This window comes from Castor canadensis, chromosome 6, assembly GCF_047511655.1.
Source record: "Castor canadensis chromosome 6, mCasCan1.hap1v2, whole genome shotgun sequence".
Lineage (NCBI taxonomy): Eukaryota > Metazoa > Chordata > Mammalia > Rodentia > Castoridae > Castor > Castor canadensis.
The window spans coordinates 127,972,572-127,987,249 of record NC_133391.1 but is presented as its reverse complement, the minus strand read 5'-3'; the positions used below and the strand labels follow the sequence as shown (position 1 = coordinate 127,987,249).

At 40.9% G+C, this 14,678-nt stretch overlaps 1 protein-coding gene across 3 annotated transcripts in view; it reads right to left on the bottom strand.

Moving 5' to 3' along the window:
• The window catches only part of Elovl7 (ELOVL fatty acid elongase 7), a 91,543-nt gene extending 78,491 nt beyond the window's left edge, over positions 1–13,052 (bottom strand). The window contains exon 1 of one of the 3 annotated variants that reach the window (XM_074077446.1): positions 12,982–13,052. The gene's annotated coding sequence lies outside the window, so the exon portion shown is untranslated. Of the gene's footprint in view, positions 1–12,652; positions 12,801–12,981 lie in introns of those variants that run through there. The other 2 variants (XM_020187703.2, XM_074077447.1) reach the window with 2 other exon arrangements.
• Between the last annotated feature and the right edge of the window lie 1,626 nt (positions 13,053–14,678).

Sequence of the window (14,678 nt, the reverse complement as noted above, 5' to 3'; positions counted from 1 at the left end):
GCATATTTTACAGGAAGTCTGTAGGAGTCATTAACATTCTTCATAGACCAGGATGGAGTGGGGACATTTAGGAGCTTCACAAATTTGGTATAAAATCATATTCAGAGTGAGGCTAACAGTGAGAAAGTGAATCCAGCACCTGGATTCTACTCAGAAGATATTGATTCTGGTCCCAGCATGCTAATTAGGCTTGTGGCCTTGGCCAAGTGACATGGCCTCTCTGGGCCTCAGTGCCCTCACCTGTAAAAGAAGGTCTACAGGACCTCTAAGGTCCTTTGAAGCTCAAAAACACTTTGACATTTCTTTTTTTAAATGATCTACATCTCATATCCCAGCAAAGGTTTCACTTCTTAGTTAGGTGGGCCAACTCGGAGACACAGTGGAGCTGAACACTTGCTTCCCTTGTTTATAAAATAGGAACCATATAAGTTTCCTCACAGGGCTTTTACGAAGAATAAATAAGACAAAGCACACGGAGAATGTAGCACAGCAGCTGGAATACAGCCAATGTTTAATAAATGCTATTACAATAACGTGCACTTTTATTACTCTAATTTTATAAGTTTGATCCTTTTTCATTAACTTGTTAATGCTTTGGGAAAGAATGACTACACCTTCATAATTACTATTTGAAACTAGAGTAAGTGATACCTTACCCAATTGAACTTGTCAGCTTAACAGCATTAAGAAATTCATCAAGCTGGGTGTAGTGGCACACACCTGCAAACCCAGTACCTGCAAGGGTGAGGCAGGAGGATGGAGAGGTCAAGGTTATCTTGGGCTACATAGTGAGACCCTTCCTCAAAAAAAAAAAAAAAAAGAAAGAAAGAAAAGAAAAAAAAAGCAACTTATCAAGTTTTCTGGCTATCATAGTTAATGCTATAATATGTATTTTGCTTTTAATTTTTATGTAAGCTCTTCAAGGCAGGTAGGAACCAGCTCTAAGTTCTATAAGTTTGCTTACATTATTAAAAATGAATTTAAATGTCATATGGATGCCAATTTAAAATAAGAACAAGCTGATTATGTACCATTAGGATTGAATGCTCAATAAAGAAAAAGAAAATTCATCATATATACTCTGGTGAATTACATCCCCAATGGCAAAGTTTTATAATATAATATGTAATTCCCCATGCAGACACACAGAATAACTCCAGAGGCAGAGATTCTGACTACTTACTATAGCAGAAGCCATTACAGTCAAGTAACAGCAGCAATTTTGACTGTTTTGGTTGGCTAACCAAAAAAAAAAGTTGAGGGCTGGTTAAGTGGCTCAAGCAGTAAGAGTGCCTGCCTAGCAAGTGTGAGGCCCTGAGTTCAAACCCCAGTGCTGCCAAAAAAAAAGTTGATAGTGAAAAATAAAAAAATTATGTATATACCCTAAACATTTTCTTTACCTTAAAATAGAAACTATGTATTAATTCCACAGTTTTGCAAAGTACTTCCAAGACATTCCTCAAGGTAGAGATCCCACAACAATGTTTTCCTGGTAGTAATCAAACCCAGACTTTATTCCTAACAATTTTCAGTTTTAATTTTTTAAGTGGACCAAATCCATAAAACAAAATCAATGAGACAAACATGCAAAGCAAACTAAGAAAATTATCTTTCAAGTTTTTACAGTTTTCTTTCTGGTTGGTTACAGTTTTCCTGACCACTCTTAGGAACTCACTTTTGTGGAAAATTTCCAAAGATTTCAACTTGGCCTTCACAGAAACAATACCCCTTCCTTTTGCACTTATGTTTCATAACTTTATACACTTATCTAAATTATCTATTGTGATAACAAGTGTAAATGCAACCAATAGGTTGCAATAAATACAACAGACTGTTGTTGAGCCTATAACCCAGCAGCTGGAATAAGAACAGGTCACTAGAAGCCAGTGTTCATCATCCCTAGGCACTGCCCAGTCTGCCATGGGGGGAAATTTAGAGTATAGTTCAGTCTGATAAACTGACTAGATGTCAAGCAGGATTGTATGATTATTAGGATGAACCACATGCAAATTGCAAATTACCAAGATTCAACTGTCTTTTACCTACATAAATGGCAATTGCATGCTGAGTGTGGTGACACGTGCCTATAATCCCAGCACTCAAGAGGTGGAGGCAGGAGGATCACAAGTTTGAAGCCAGCCTATATAGTGAGACCCTGTCTCAAAAAAACAAAAAAGAAACACACAAACAAAAGAAATGGAAATTGCACATGTTCAGCTTAATATTTTTTCATTTTTGAAATAATATATTTAATGTTAAGTATTTTATCTCTTACCCATATTTTTTCTTCTTTTGAACAATAAATAGGTATCTCACAACTTGATTTTAAAAATGCCACTCTACTGTTTCCTGTAATGCACATGTTAACCTAAAAAAACAAAGGTTATTTTATAAACCTGAAAAAAAATTGCTATTCCACATTGATTCAGGACCTCAGCCTATGCTACAAAATGATCAGTACCTGGACTGTAAATTTCTAAGGGTGCCATTTCTGCCTTCTTTACTTCTTCAGGTTAAAGTCACACCTGCTAGAACTACAAAGAAGCAGATGAAAGATGAAGCTACCCTCACGTGCAGAGGAATTAAACTGGGCAGATGAAACTGTTGGTTTGTTGATTGGTTTCTAAATATCGATCTTTTTGGCCCACAGGATACAGAACACTTTCTGCCTAGAGAAGGCACCGTAGCCGATGAGGGGCAAGGAAGTTTCTGGACAGAAGCTTTGCTGCTGTGGTGGTGCACACCTGTGATCCTCGCTTTGGGGAGGCAGGACAATCATGAGTTCCAGACCAGCCCAGGCAAAGTTAGGGAGAGCCTATCTCAAAAACAAAAATATAAACACAAGGGCTAGGGCATGGCTCAAGTGGTAGAGCACTTGCCTACTATGTGTAAGGCCTTGGATTTAAAAAAAAAAAGAACTTTTTGAAAGGTAAGTCACTCTAAAGTAACAAGTACCATCATCACACACACACCCCCATTTATTTTTTATTTATTTATTTACTTATTGGTGTTCCAGGCCTCAAACTTGTGATCTGCCTCTGTCTCCCCAGTGCTGGGATATATAGGCATGTACCCCCATGCCTGGCAAGCCCCCTTTTCTGCGCTTGTTATATATTTAACTCTAAAAAATAAACAAATCACAAATGTGCTATTAGGACAAACCAGAGAAATTCGGGACAGAAAGGAAGGCAAAGGAGGGAAGTGTATTTAGGATCAAGGACACAAGCTAAACTCCTTTTCTAGATTCCACAGTCCTATCACTGACCCTAAGAGTCCACCATCAGGTTGATTTTTATGCTTTCCCTTTACCTTCACAAGTCCTAGCAGTCCCTACACACACTCGTATATCAACCCATACGGTTAGTATGAAGAGTGGGAAGAGCCTGAGCCCTGTTAAGTACACCTGGTTTAAATCCTAGCTCATGCTTCTCCCAGGGGAGCCTGAGCAACATTCCCGCTTTTGTTTCCTTTCTGTACCCATCCAAGTGATGTAGACCTTGTCGACTTCAAACATGAGAGAATGCACATAAAGAGCTTCACTGCAACTATTACTGATGCCTAAAAGTCCCACCTTGTATTTGTCAGAAAGGTTTCAATTTTAAATGTAGACTTCAGAGGAAATTAAAAAGTTCCTGGAAGTCAATGAAAATGAAAACACAACCTACCGGAACCTATGGGACACAGCTAAGGCAGTCCTGAGAGGAAAGTTTATAGCCATGAGTGCATATATTAAAAAGATTGAAAGATCCCAAATCAATGACCTAATGATACATCTCAAACTCCTAGAAAAACAAGAACAAGCAAATCCCAAAACAAATAGAAGGAGAGAAATAATAAAAATAAGAGCTGAAATCAATGAAATAAAAACCAAAAAAACCATACAAAGAATTAATGAAAGAAAAAGTTGGTTCTTTGAAAAAATAAACAAGATCAATAGACCCCTGGCAAACCTGACTAAAATAAGGAGAGAAAAAACCCAAATTAGTAGAATCAGGAATGTAAAAGGGGAGATAACAACAAACACCATGGAAGTCCAGGAAATCATTAGAGACTACTTTGAGAACTTATATTCAAATAAATTTGAAAATCTTAAAGAAATGGACAGATTTCTAGATACATATGATCATCCAAAACTGAACCAAGAGGAAATTAATCACCTGAATAGATCTATAACACAAATAAAATTGAAGCAGCAATCAAGAGTCTCCCCAAAAAGAAAAGTCCAGGACCTGATGGATTCTCTGCTGAATTCTACAAGACCTTTAAAGAAGAACTGATACCAACCCTCCTTAAACTGTTCCACAAAATAGAAAGGGAAGGAAAACTGCCAAACACATTTTATGAAGCCAGTATTACACTTATCCCAAAACCAGGCAAAGACACCTCCAAAAAGGAGAACTATAGGCCAATCTCCTTAATGAACATTGATGCAAAAATCCTCAACAAAATAATGGCAAACTGAATTCAGCAACACATCAAAAAGATTATTCACCACGACCAAGTAGGCTTCATCCCAGGGATGCAGGGGTGGATCAACATACGAAAATCAATAAACGTAATAAACCACATTAACAGAAGCAGAGACAAAAACCACTTGGTCATCTCAATAGATGCAGAAAAAGCCTTTGATAAGATCCAACACCATTTCATGATAAAAGCTCTAAGAAAAGTAGGAATAGAAGGAAAGTACCTCAACATTATAAAAGCTATATATGACAAACCTACAGCAAGCATTATACTTAATGGAGAAAAACTGAAACCATTCCCTCAAAAATCAGGAACCAGACAAGGATGCCCACTATCTCCACTCCTATTCAACATAGTACTGGAATTCCTAGCCAGAGCAATTAGGCAAGAAGAAGGAATAAAAGGAATACAAATAGGTAAAGAAACTGTCAAAATATCCCTATTTGCAGACGACATGATCCTATACCTTAAAGACCCAAAAAACTCTACTCAGAAGCTTCTAGACATCCTCAATAGCTATAGCAAGGTAGCAGGATATAAAATCAACATAGAAAAATCATTAGCATTTCTATACATTAATAATGAACAAACTGAGAAAGAATATATGAAAACAATTCCATTCACAATAGCCTCAAAAAAAATCAAATACCTAGGGTAAACCTAACAAAAGATGTGAAAGACCTCTACAAGGAAAACTATACACTTCTGAAGAAAGAGATTGAGGAAGACTATAGAAAGTGGAGAGATCTCCCAGGCTCATGGATTGGTAGAATCAACATAGTAAAAATGTCGATACTCCCAAAAGTAATCTACATGTTTAATGCAATTCCCATCAAAATTCCAATGACATTCATTAAAGAGTTTGAAAAATCTACTGTTAAATTTATATGGAAACACAAGAGGCCACGAATAGCCAAGCCAATACTCAGTCAAAGGAACAATGCAGGAGGTATCACAATACCTGACTTCAAACTATATTACAAAGCAATAACAATAAAAACAGCACGGTACTGGCACAAAAACAGACATGAAGACCAGTGGAACAGAACAGAGGACCCAGATATGAAGCCACACAACTATAACCAACTTGTCTTTGACAAAGGAGCTAAAAATATACAATGGAGAAATAGCAGCCTCTTCAACAAAAACTGCTGGGAAAACTGGTTAGCAGTCTGCAAAAAACTGAAATTAGATCCATGTATATCACCCTATACCAAGATTAACTCAAAATGGATCAAGGATCTTAATATCAGACCACAAACTCTAAAGTTGATACAGGAAAGAGCAGGAAATACTATGGAGTTAGTAGGTATAGGTAAGAACTTTCTCAATGAAACCCCAGCAGCACAGCAACTAAGAGATAGCATAGATAAATGGGACCTCATAAAACTAAAAAGCTTCTGTTCATCAAAAGAAATGGTCTCTAAACTGAAGAGAACACCCACAGAGTGGGAGAAAATATTTGCCAACTATACATCAGACAAAGGACTGATAACCAGAATATATAGGGAACTTAAAAAACTAAATTCTCCCAAAACTAATGAACCAATAAAGAAATGGGCAAGTGAACTAAACAGAACTTTCTCAAAAGAAGAAATTCAAATGTCCAAAAAACACATGAAAAAATGTTCACCATCTCTAGCAATAAAGGAAATGCAAATTAAAACCACACTAAGATTCCACCTCACCCCTGTTAGAATAGCCATCATCAGCAACACCACCAACAACAGGTGTTTGCGAGAATGCGGGGGAAAAAGGAACCCTCATACACTGTTGGTGGGAATGTAAACTAGTACAACCACTCTGGAAAAAAATGTGGAGGCTACTTAAAAAGCTAAACATTGATCTACCATTTGATCCAGCAATACCACTCTTGGGGATATACCCAAAAGACTGTGGCACAGGTTACTCCAGAGGCACCTGCACACCCATGTTTATTGCGGCACTATTCACAATAGCCAAGTTATGGAAACAGCCAAGATGCCCCACCACTGACGAATGCATTAAGAAAATGTGGTATCTGTACACAATGGAATTTTATGCAGCCATGAAAAAGAACAAAATGTTATCATTTGCTGGTAAATGGATGGAATTGGAGAACATCATTCTGAGTGAGGTTAGCCTGGCCCAAAAGACCAAAAATCGTATGTTCTCCCTCATATGTGGACATTAGATCAAGGGCACACACAACAAGGGGATTGGACTTTGAGCACATGATAAAAGCGAGAGCACACAAGGGAGGAGTGAGGATAGGTAAGACACCTAAAAAACTAGCTAGCATTTGTTGTCCTTAATGCAGAGATTCTAAAGCAGATACCTTAAAAGCAACTGAGGCCAATAGGAAAAGGGGACCAGGAACTAGAGAAAAGGTTAGATCAAAAAGAATTAACCTAGAAGGTAACATACACGCACAGGAAATTAATGTGAGTCAACTCCCTGTATAGCTATCCTTATCGCAACCAGCAAAAACCCTTGTTCCTTCCTATTATTACTTATACTCTCTGTACACCAAAATTAGAGATAAGGGCAAAATAGTTTTTGCTGGGTATTGAGGGGGTGGAGGGGAGAGGGAGGGGGCGGAGTGGGTGGTAAGGGAAGGGGTGAGGGCAGGGGGGAGAAATGACCCAAGCCTTGTATGCACATATGAATAATAAAATAATAAAAAAATAAAATAAAATAAAATTTAAAAAATTTTGGATTGACAGCCTTCTTTAGGGGCCTTTGAAAAAAAAAATTTATGTAGACTTGAGTATCCTATCAGCATACAGGCATAAAAGACACTCATGCAGTTTATTTTCTATTCCAGAGTTTGTATACAAAGTGAGCATAAGCAAGATAACTAAAATAAACAGTAAAGGGAGCTGTCCTTCCCAGATCAGATAGAGGATGAAACAGAACCTGTACACAATAGTGAAGTGGCAAACACCAGAGTGGTGAGTTAAAAATACAAATTTTAATAGGTTTCTTCCCTTACAGATCTCCAACACTTTCCCATTGTCTTCAGAATAAAATCCATCTCTTGTAGGTCAAACAAGGCTGTCATGGATAGGCAACCTCATCTCATACCCTCCTCTGTAGTTAGGTTAAACTATTTCACACCTCTGATATTACCTGTGCTCTCTTTGCCTGGCTTTGATTTCTCATCCCTCACCTATTTCTCCTCTGACCATCTCCCACTCTTCCTCCTTTCAGCTTGGGAGAGATACCTTGTCTGCCTGTCTCTATGTTGCCTCCCCAACACCCTGTGTGCATATACCTGTACTTATTTACCTCCCTCTGATCCTGAAGGCCTGGATTGGCTTTAGCATCCTTCCGGTCACTTTGCCTGACACAAAGCTGACACTCAAATGCCTGTGGAGTATGCAGCTTCTGTACCGCCTTGATTTTGTCTAGGTTTGGCTGTACACTTTACAATAGATGGATAAGAAACAGTGCTGCTGGTGTTTATGGCCTGAGTGGCTGCTTTCTCCAAGCTGATTAATTGGTCTTTAATCTGGAAAGCTTGTAAGCTATATGGAAACTGATTACATTTAGATAATAGTCAAGAAATAGGTGAAATTGTATGCCTACTTCTGTCATTCACAAAAATGATTACTTCACAATGGAATAATAATATGTGCTTTTAATATATCTAAATCAAGCTGGGCACCGGTGGTTTACGCGCATAATCCTAGCTACTCCAGAGGAAGAGATAAGGAGGATAGTGGTCCAAAACCACAGGAGGGGGGTGGGGGGAGTGAGACTCTATCTCCAAAATATCCAACAAAAAAACGGCTGTTGGAGTGACTCAGATGGTAGAGTATCTGCCTAGCAAGTGTGAGACCCTGAGTTCAAGCCCAAGTTATGTCAATCAATATATCACATATAGAATTAAGAATAATTTAAATTGAAAATTTTTAGAAGACCAGTCTTGTAAATTGCCAAATTTTCATGTGTTTTCTGTAAATTGTAAATGGTCAAAACTGGATGAGTCACAGAAACACATGTAAGACATACTCCTCTCTAAAAAAATCTGTTTATGACTAGATAGCATTTGTTGCCCTCAATGCAGAGAAACTAATGCAGATCCTTTAAAGTGCCAGAGGCCAATAGGAGAAGGGAACCAGGAACTAGAGAAAAGGTTAGTTTGAGAAAAATTAATTTAGAAGGTAACACACATGTATAGGAAAGCAATGCAAGTCAACTCCCTGTATAGCTATCCTTATCTCAACTAGCAAAAACCCTTGGTCCTTCCTATTATTGCTTATACTCTCTCTTCAACAAAATTAGAGATAAGAGTGAAACAGTTTCTGCCTGGTAGCAAGGGGGTGGGGGGGAGGGGGCGGAGGAAGGGGGGAGAAATGACCCAAACATTGTATGCACATACGAATAAAAGAAAAAATATCTGTTTATGGCATGATTCTTTGTATGCCATATGCTATGTATATTATTGAAATCCCAACTTATTTCTGTCTGACATACTACCACATCTACAGTGACTCTAAGACTGTTCTTCAAATAGCATCCTTCTCCATCCTCACAAGAAGTACATCATGGAGAATAAACAAATCAGGAAAAGTCTTACTTCCTGAACCTAACCAGAAATTATTTGAGGATAGACTCTTTCATGCACAGTCCACTGTGTTGCACAACCTCTATAAGAAATAAGCAAAAGTATATGTTGAAGTCCTAACCGGATTCTACTACCTCAGTATGTGACATTATTTGGGAATTGGGTCTTTGGAGGTGTAATTAGTTAAGATGACATCATATTGGACTAGGGTGGGCCCTCAATCCAATATGATTGGTGTTCTTATAAAAAAAATAAGCCAAAGGAATGCCAAGGATTGCTACTATTCCCAGAGGCTAGAAGAAATCCACCCTCAGAGTTCTTGGAAAGAATACATAATGCTAACACTCTGATTTTAGACTTGTGGCCTTCAGAACTACAAGACAATACATTTCTGTTGTTTTAAGCCACTCATGTTGTAGAGCTTTCTTACAACAGCCCAGGGACACTGAAAAAAATACTGTCTATATTGAATTGAATTACTGTTACTTCCCAGACAGAAAAAGTAGGCATAATGCATCAATCCTATTTTTTCATCCTACTTTTTTTAAATTGCTGTCAGAAATCTGACAGTGTGTACTGAGAACCATAAAAATGACCATGCCTGTTGACAAAGCAATTCCACTTCTGGAACACTATCTTTAGGAAATAATCTCCAACTTGTAAAATGATATATCTGCAAAGGTAAGGATTACTATAACTTATGTTATATATAATCTCTTTATAATCTAGCATCCAACAATACAGAACTAGCTAAATAGGGCTGGAGATAATAGAGTGCTTTCCTACTGCACATACAGCCCTGCTCTCAATCCCTAGCACCACGAAAAAAGAGAAAAAAATCCAAAAGCATTAAGGTCTACTATAATTACTGTAATATGATGCAAATAATAAGTGTTGAAAATGATGTAAGGTGAAAACGCTTCCTATGTTTTATATGGAAAACACAAAATATTAAAATTGTATATGGAGTATGATGTAGAAAAACATGCACAGAAAAAGAAGAGAGAGAAAAACAAAAGGGCAAAATATTCACTGTGGTTGAATTATGTTCAGTGGGTCATAACTCTTCTTGTTGCTCCAGTATCACTGTTTTGGAGCCACCTTCTGGTCCTCTTTTCTCCTCACCTCAAACCTCCCCACGCACAGCCAGTTCTTTCTTGGCAATGCCTCTCTAGCTTAGTTCAGGCCCATAACAATTACATGGGTTTTGTGAAACAATTCCTCTTTGCCCTGACTGCAGTCTCATACAACTACCATGTCTACTGTCAGAATAGGACATTCTACTGCTAAAAATACTTACTGTTTAACCTGCTCATTTAAGTTTTGTGCACTTTTATATATGTGCCATATTTTTCAATAAAATGTTTTTTAATATTGTGGTTTCATATTTTGTTAAGATTCATGGTTCCCTGCTGATTTGATCCTACTTCATTACTATTATCCTGTAATGTTTAGTCAGGATAACTGGGCACCTAGCTTTGCCAATGCCTGTCTACCAATTCAAACTCCTTAATATCTTATAAAATCTGGCTTAATTTCCACCATCATCAAACCTACTCCATCTGGGATACCTTAGTTTGTGTTACATTATATTCTACAAACATTTACCAATAGCAACTACTAGGTGTAAGATCTGAAGATACAATATCCTAATTTGTTTATGATCTTTTTTGTTGAAAACAAACACTTACTAAAGATAACCAATAGTAGAAAGGAAGTATGAAAAGTTATAAATGAGTGTTCAGGGTGAGGTTGAGGGGTTTTGGTGACAGGAGAATGGAGTGGAGATGTAGGCTGAGGCTAATGAAAGCTAGAAGAGATTACATGAAAGATGACTAGAAGAGATTTCATGATTAGGAGGGGATAACATGAGACAGGACTGCCGAGTTTTTTACATTGGTGACCAGGATGATGGTCACAGAAATAATCCTCTATAGGAGCTCTGATGGGAAACAGGGAAAGTCCAAATGCAATACTATGCACACTAAGAGATGTTATACTGAAACTGAAGAAGACATCGGAAGCGATGAATCTTAAACCAGGTAAGCAGAGGTGAGAGATTAAATGAAGTTCCATGAAACCTACCTTTAAAAAAAAAAAAGAAAAAGACGGCTGGGATGTCACTCAGTGAAAGAATGTATGATCAGCATGTGAGAGGCTTTGGATGTTTCATCCCTAGGGTGGGCAGAGAGAGAGAGAGAGACTAACTAGTACAAAGGCACACAAGAAGGAAAAGAGTGACCAGAGACTGAGAGCCTGATCCGTGGTGACTGAAACAGCACTTCAGGAAAATAAGGACCAAAGGAAGGAGCTCTAGGTGAGGCAGTCTCCTAGAGTGGTGCTGAATCTTTACTGCTGTTGTAGAAGTGGCCTGGCTCTGCCTCAGTGTCATCACAGGCTCGTTGAAGATTAACAGCGCTAACTCAAGTCCTTAGATCAGTGCCTGGCACACACACACTTGATAAACGTCTGCATGGAGTGTGGTTGGGGGTGGGGAAGAATAGTTAATCCTCAGTGACCTTGGGGAGAACAATTTCTATTGAGGCAGAAGCTACACGTTAAGGGTAATAAGCGAGGCAGAGTAACAAAGTACTGGTGACTTTTATAGTAGTTAAGCGATAAAGGCGAGGAGCGAAATGAAGGGCAACATGGGGGCACAGGGTTAAGTGAAAATGCGTTCCAAGGGGCTCTCTGAAGTAGTGTCCTCACTACTCAGGTCGCTGCAACTATTCCTTAGTCCTTGCGGGACTTGTTGGCCCCACCGCCCGGGAGCGGGGCAGGGCTAGAGCCCATCCTTCCTGCCGAAGTTCCCCGGGGAGCTGCAAGAGCGCTCCATCCCCATGCGGGGAAGTTTGAATCAGCGCCGACTGATGAGGGAAAGGCCCATTTCCCAACGAGCGACACCTTGGACGACGACAGGCTTTCCTATTCTATCTCCAGAACGACCTGTTCCACAGCTCTGTCCTCATCCTCCCTCCACGGCCAGCAGCAGCCACCCGGACAGGATGCTACTCCGGGAGCCAAAGGGACAGCGCCCGGTTCCAAGAGCAGCGCCCCAAGTTCATTCCGGCCACGAGAACACAAAAGCGCCAGAGAAGGGAAGGAAACAGGAAGAAAGGGGGTCGGGGATTTCAGGGGGTGGCTGGCAAGGCCAGATTCCAGAGCCGGGAAAGTGTGACCTCGGCGGCCAAGGTCGAGCAGGTCCTTCTCTCTTCCAGTCCCTCCCGCGAGCACCTTGCGCCTAACGCCCGGCACCCTCTGTCCCGGCTGGGCTCCGCGGCGCGCTCTCGGGCCGCGACCTCCCCTTTGGGATGCAGGGACTGCGGGGGCGCACCGGGAAGGCGCAGGTGAGCACGGTGGCCCCGCACTCCGGCGGGGAAGGGCCTTCGTCCTCAGCCAGCGCAGGTTATGGGGACAGAACTTCCAAAGAGCCATCCCAAGCTCAGAGAGGGCCTGGCCGGGCTCCCCAAGGGCCCCCGCACCCGTATCCCGCTTCTCACGCGCCGCGCCCAAGTTCCTCCATCCATTGCTCCCGGCGCCTTTCCCCTCGGCTCTCTTTCCCTTCCTCACTCTCTTCTCCTCGTCCTAGAAAAGTTTAGCCCCAGCCCGCGGGTCCCGCAGCCCCGCACTCACCGCGCCGGGAGCAGAGCAGAGCGCCGGGGGCGCGCGGGATTGAGGGCGGCGGCGGGCGGCGGCGCGAGAGCGGAGCTCCTCACAGCGGCCCCTGCTGCCCGGGCCGCCGAGCAGGCTGCGAAGGGGAGGAGGCCGCCGGGTGTCACCTGCCCACTCTCCCACCCCGCCGCGTCACGCCGCGCAGCGCCGCCCCTAGCGCGACAGCCGCCAGGTGCCGACCGAGGGACGGGAGACGAGGCGCGGCTACGGCGCGGGACTGCAAGGCCCCATCCGCGCCCCGCGGCCCCATCGCCGCTCCGGGGCCCCATCCTCGCCTCGCCGCGACTCACCGACGCTCAGGGAGAGGCCTGAGGCCGCTCTGGGATATGGGCTCTGGTCATTGTACTAATTACGTTTCTTTCCCAGCATAAATGCCATCACCTAGGGTCATCCCCAGGCTTAACAGAAATAGTGTGGAAATTGTCGTCATGCATGACTCAGTTGGCAATGAGTTATAGGAAAATTTAAAAGAAGGAAAACCTGGCTGGGGGTGGGGAGGAGGAGAAAAAGGGAGCCCTTGCTCTTTGAAAGGATATTTCAAGAGATTGGCTCACACCTAAAATGGAGGCCAGACCTATGAAGCTCCTAAGAAGACAAGTCCTATTTGGGCCATCACCATCCCCTTCTTATTATTAAGAAATTGCTGCGATCATTTGGGGGTGCGGGGGATTTTAGAGCAATGAAGCACAGATTGCATATAACTTAACCTTTTTCCTGGTTAGTACAGCAAAGGCTACAGGGAACAAAGTCTAAATACTCATTTCCCCTTATCTTCTGTTGGAATGGGAAGTAGAATGGAGAGATGAATGCAGTCTTGTGTATTCGCACTGGACTTAAAAAAATTTATCTGGTCTTGCATCTGATTATGATCCTATTAATCTTTGTTAGAGTTTGGAATTATAGCATAATACATGGAAGGCAAAATAGGAGGCTAGAGAAGGTACCTGCTTCTATAGCAAATCAAGAGCTAGAAATGAGCTGTTCTGGAGACCCCAAAAATAATTGAGATGTTGCTGTACTGATCCAAGCACCGCACAGATGTAAGTTGTGTACTGTGTGAGTTCTCAACATGGAATCTGGGTTAAAGGAAAAAAAAAAAAGTCCCGCCGAACACCGGTGGCTCATGCCCATAAACCTAGCTACTCAGGGGGCAGAGATCAGAAGGATTGCAGCTTGAAGCCAGCCCCAGCAAACAGTTCCACAAGCTCCTATCTCGAAAAAATCCATCACAAAAAAAGGGCTGGTGGAGTGGCCCAAGGTGAAGACCATGAGTTAAAACCCGAGTACCCCGTCCCCGCAAAGAATCCCAACAACAAGCAGTGGGTCAAAATTATTTTCCTTATATGTAAAGTTTCCCTTCCACAGTTTATCCTAGTGTATTGAAAAGGACATATTTCAGTGTTTTCTGTAAAACTATGAACATCCACTTGGTAGCATTGAGAGGACAACCAAAAAACAATGAAGGCCTAAATTTTATTGAATTCAAGGAAACTAAAGCATTCTCTTTCTGTTGAGGATATGGCAGTGTGGCAAAGCACTTGCCTGATATCCACAAAGTCCTGGATTTGATCCCCAGCACAAGAATAAATAAATTAATTAATTTAAAAATTCTCCTTCTGATTAAACTTTTCTTTCTTGTTATAAAGATGAGAAATCATTTGAAAATTAGATATAGTTCCCAATGATGTTTGCCTTTGAGTCTGTCATTATATGTGAAATTTCAAATATGCAGAGGATTAAATAGAATCATTCATTTAATGAACAAGAGTTGAGACCTGAAGATTCAACAAACAAAATGAATTAGAAATATTTCCTGTTCTCAGGGATTTTGCATTCATTCTAGTTGGGGATGAATGACAAGAAATAAAATTAATATATAAACATAGAATAAACAATAGAATATGTTGTGTTCAACTTGTAAGTGCTATGAAGAAAAATAAAGAAGGGAAGTGTATAGGGACTTTGGGAGGTGGGTAATTGCAATTTT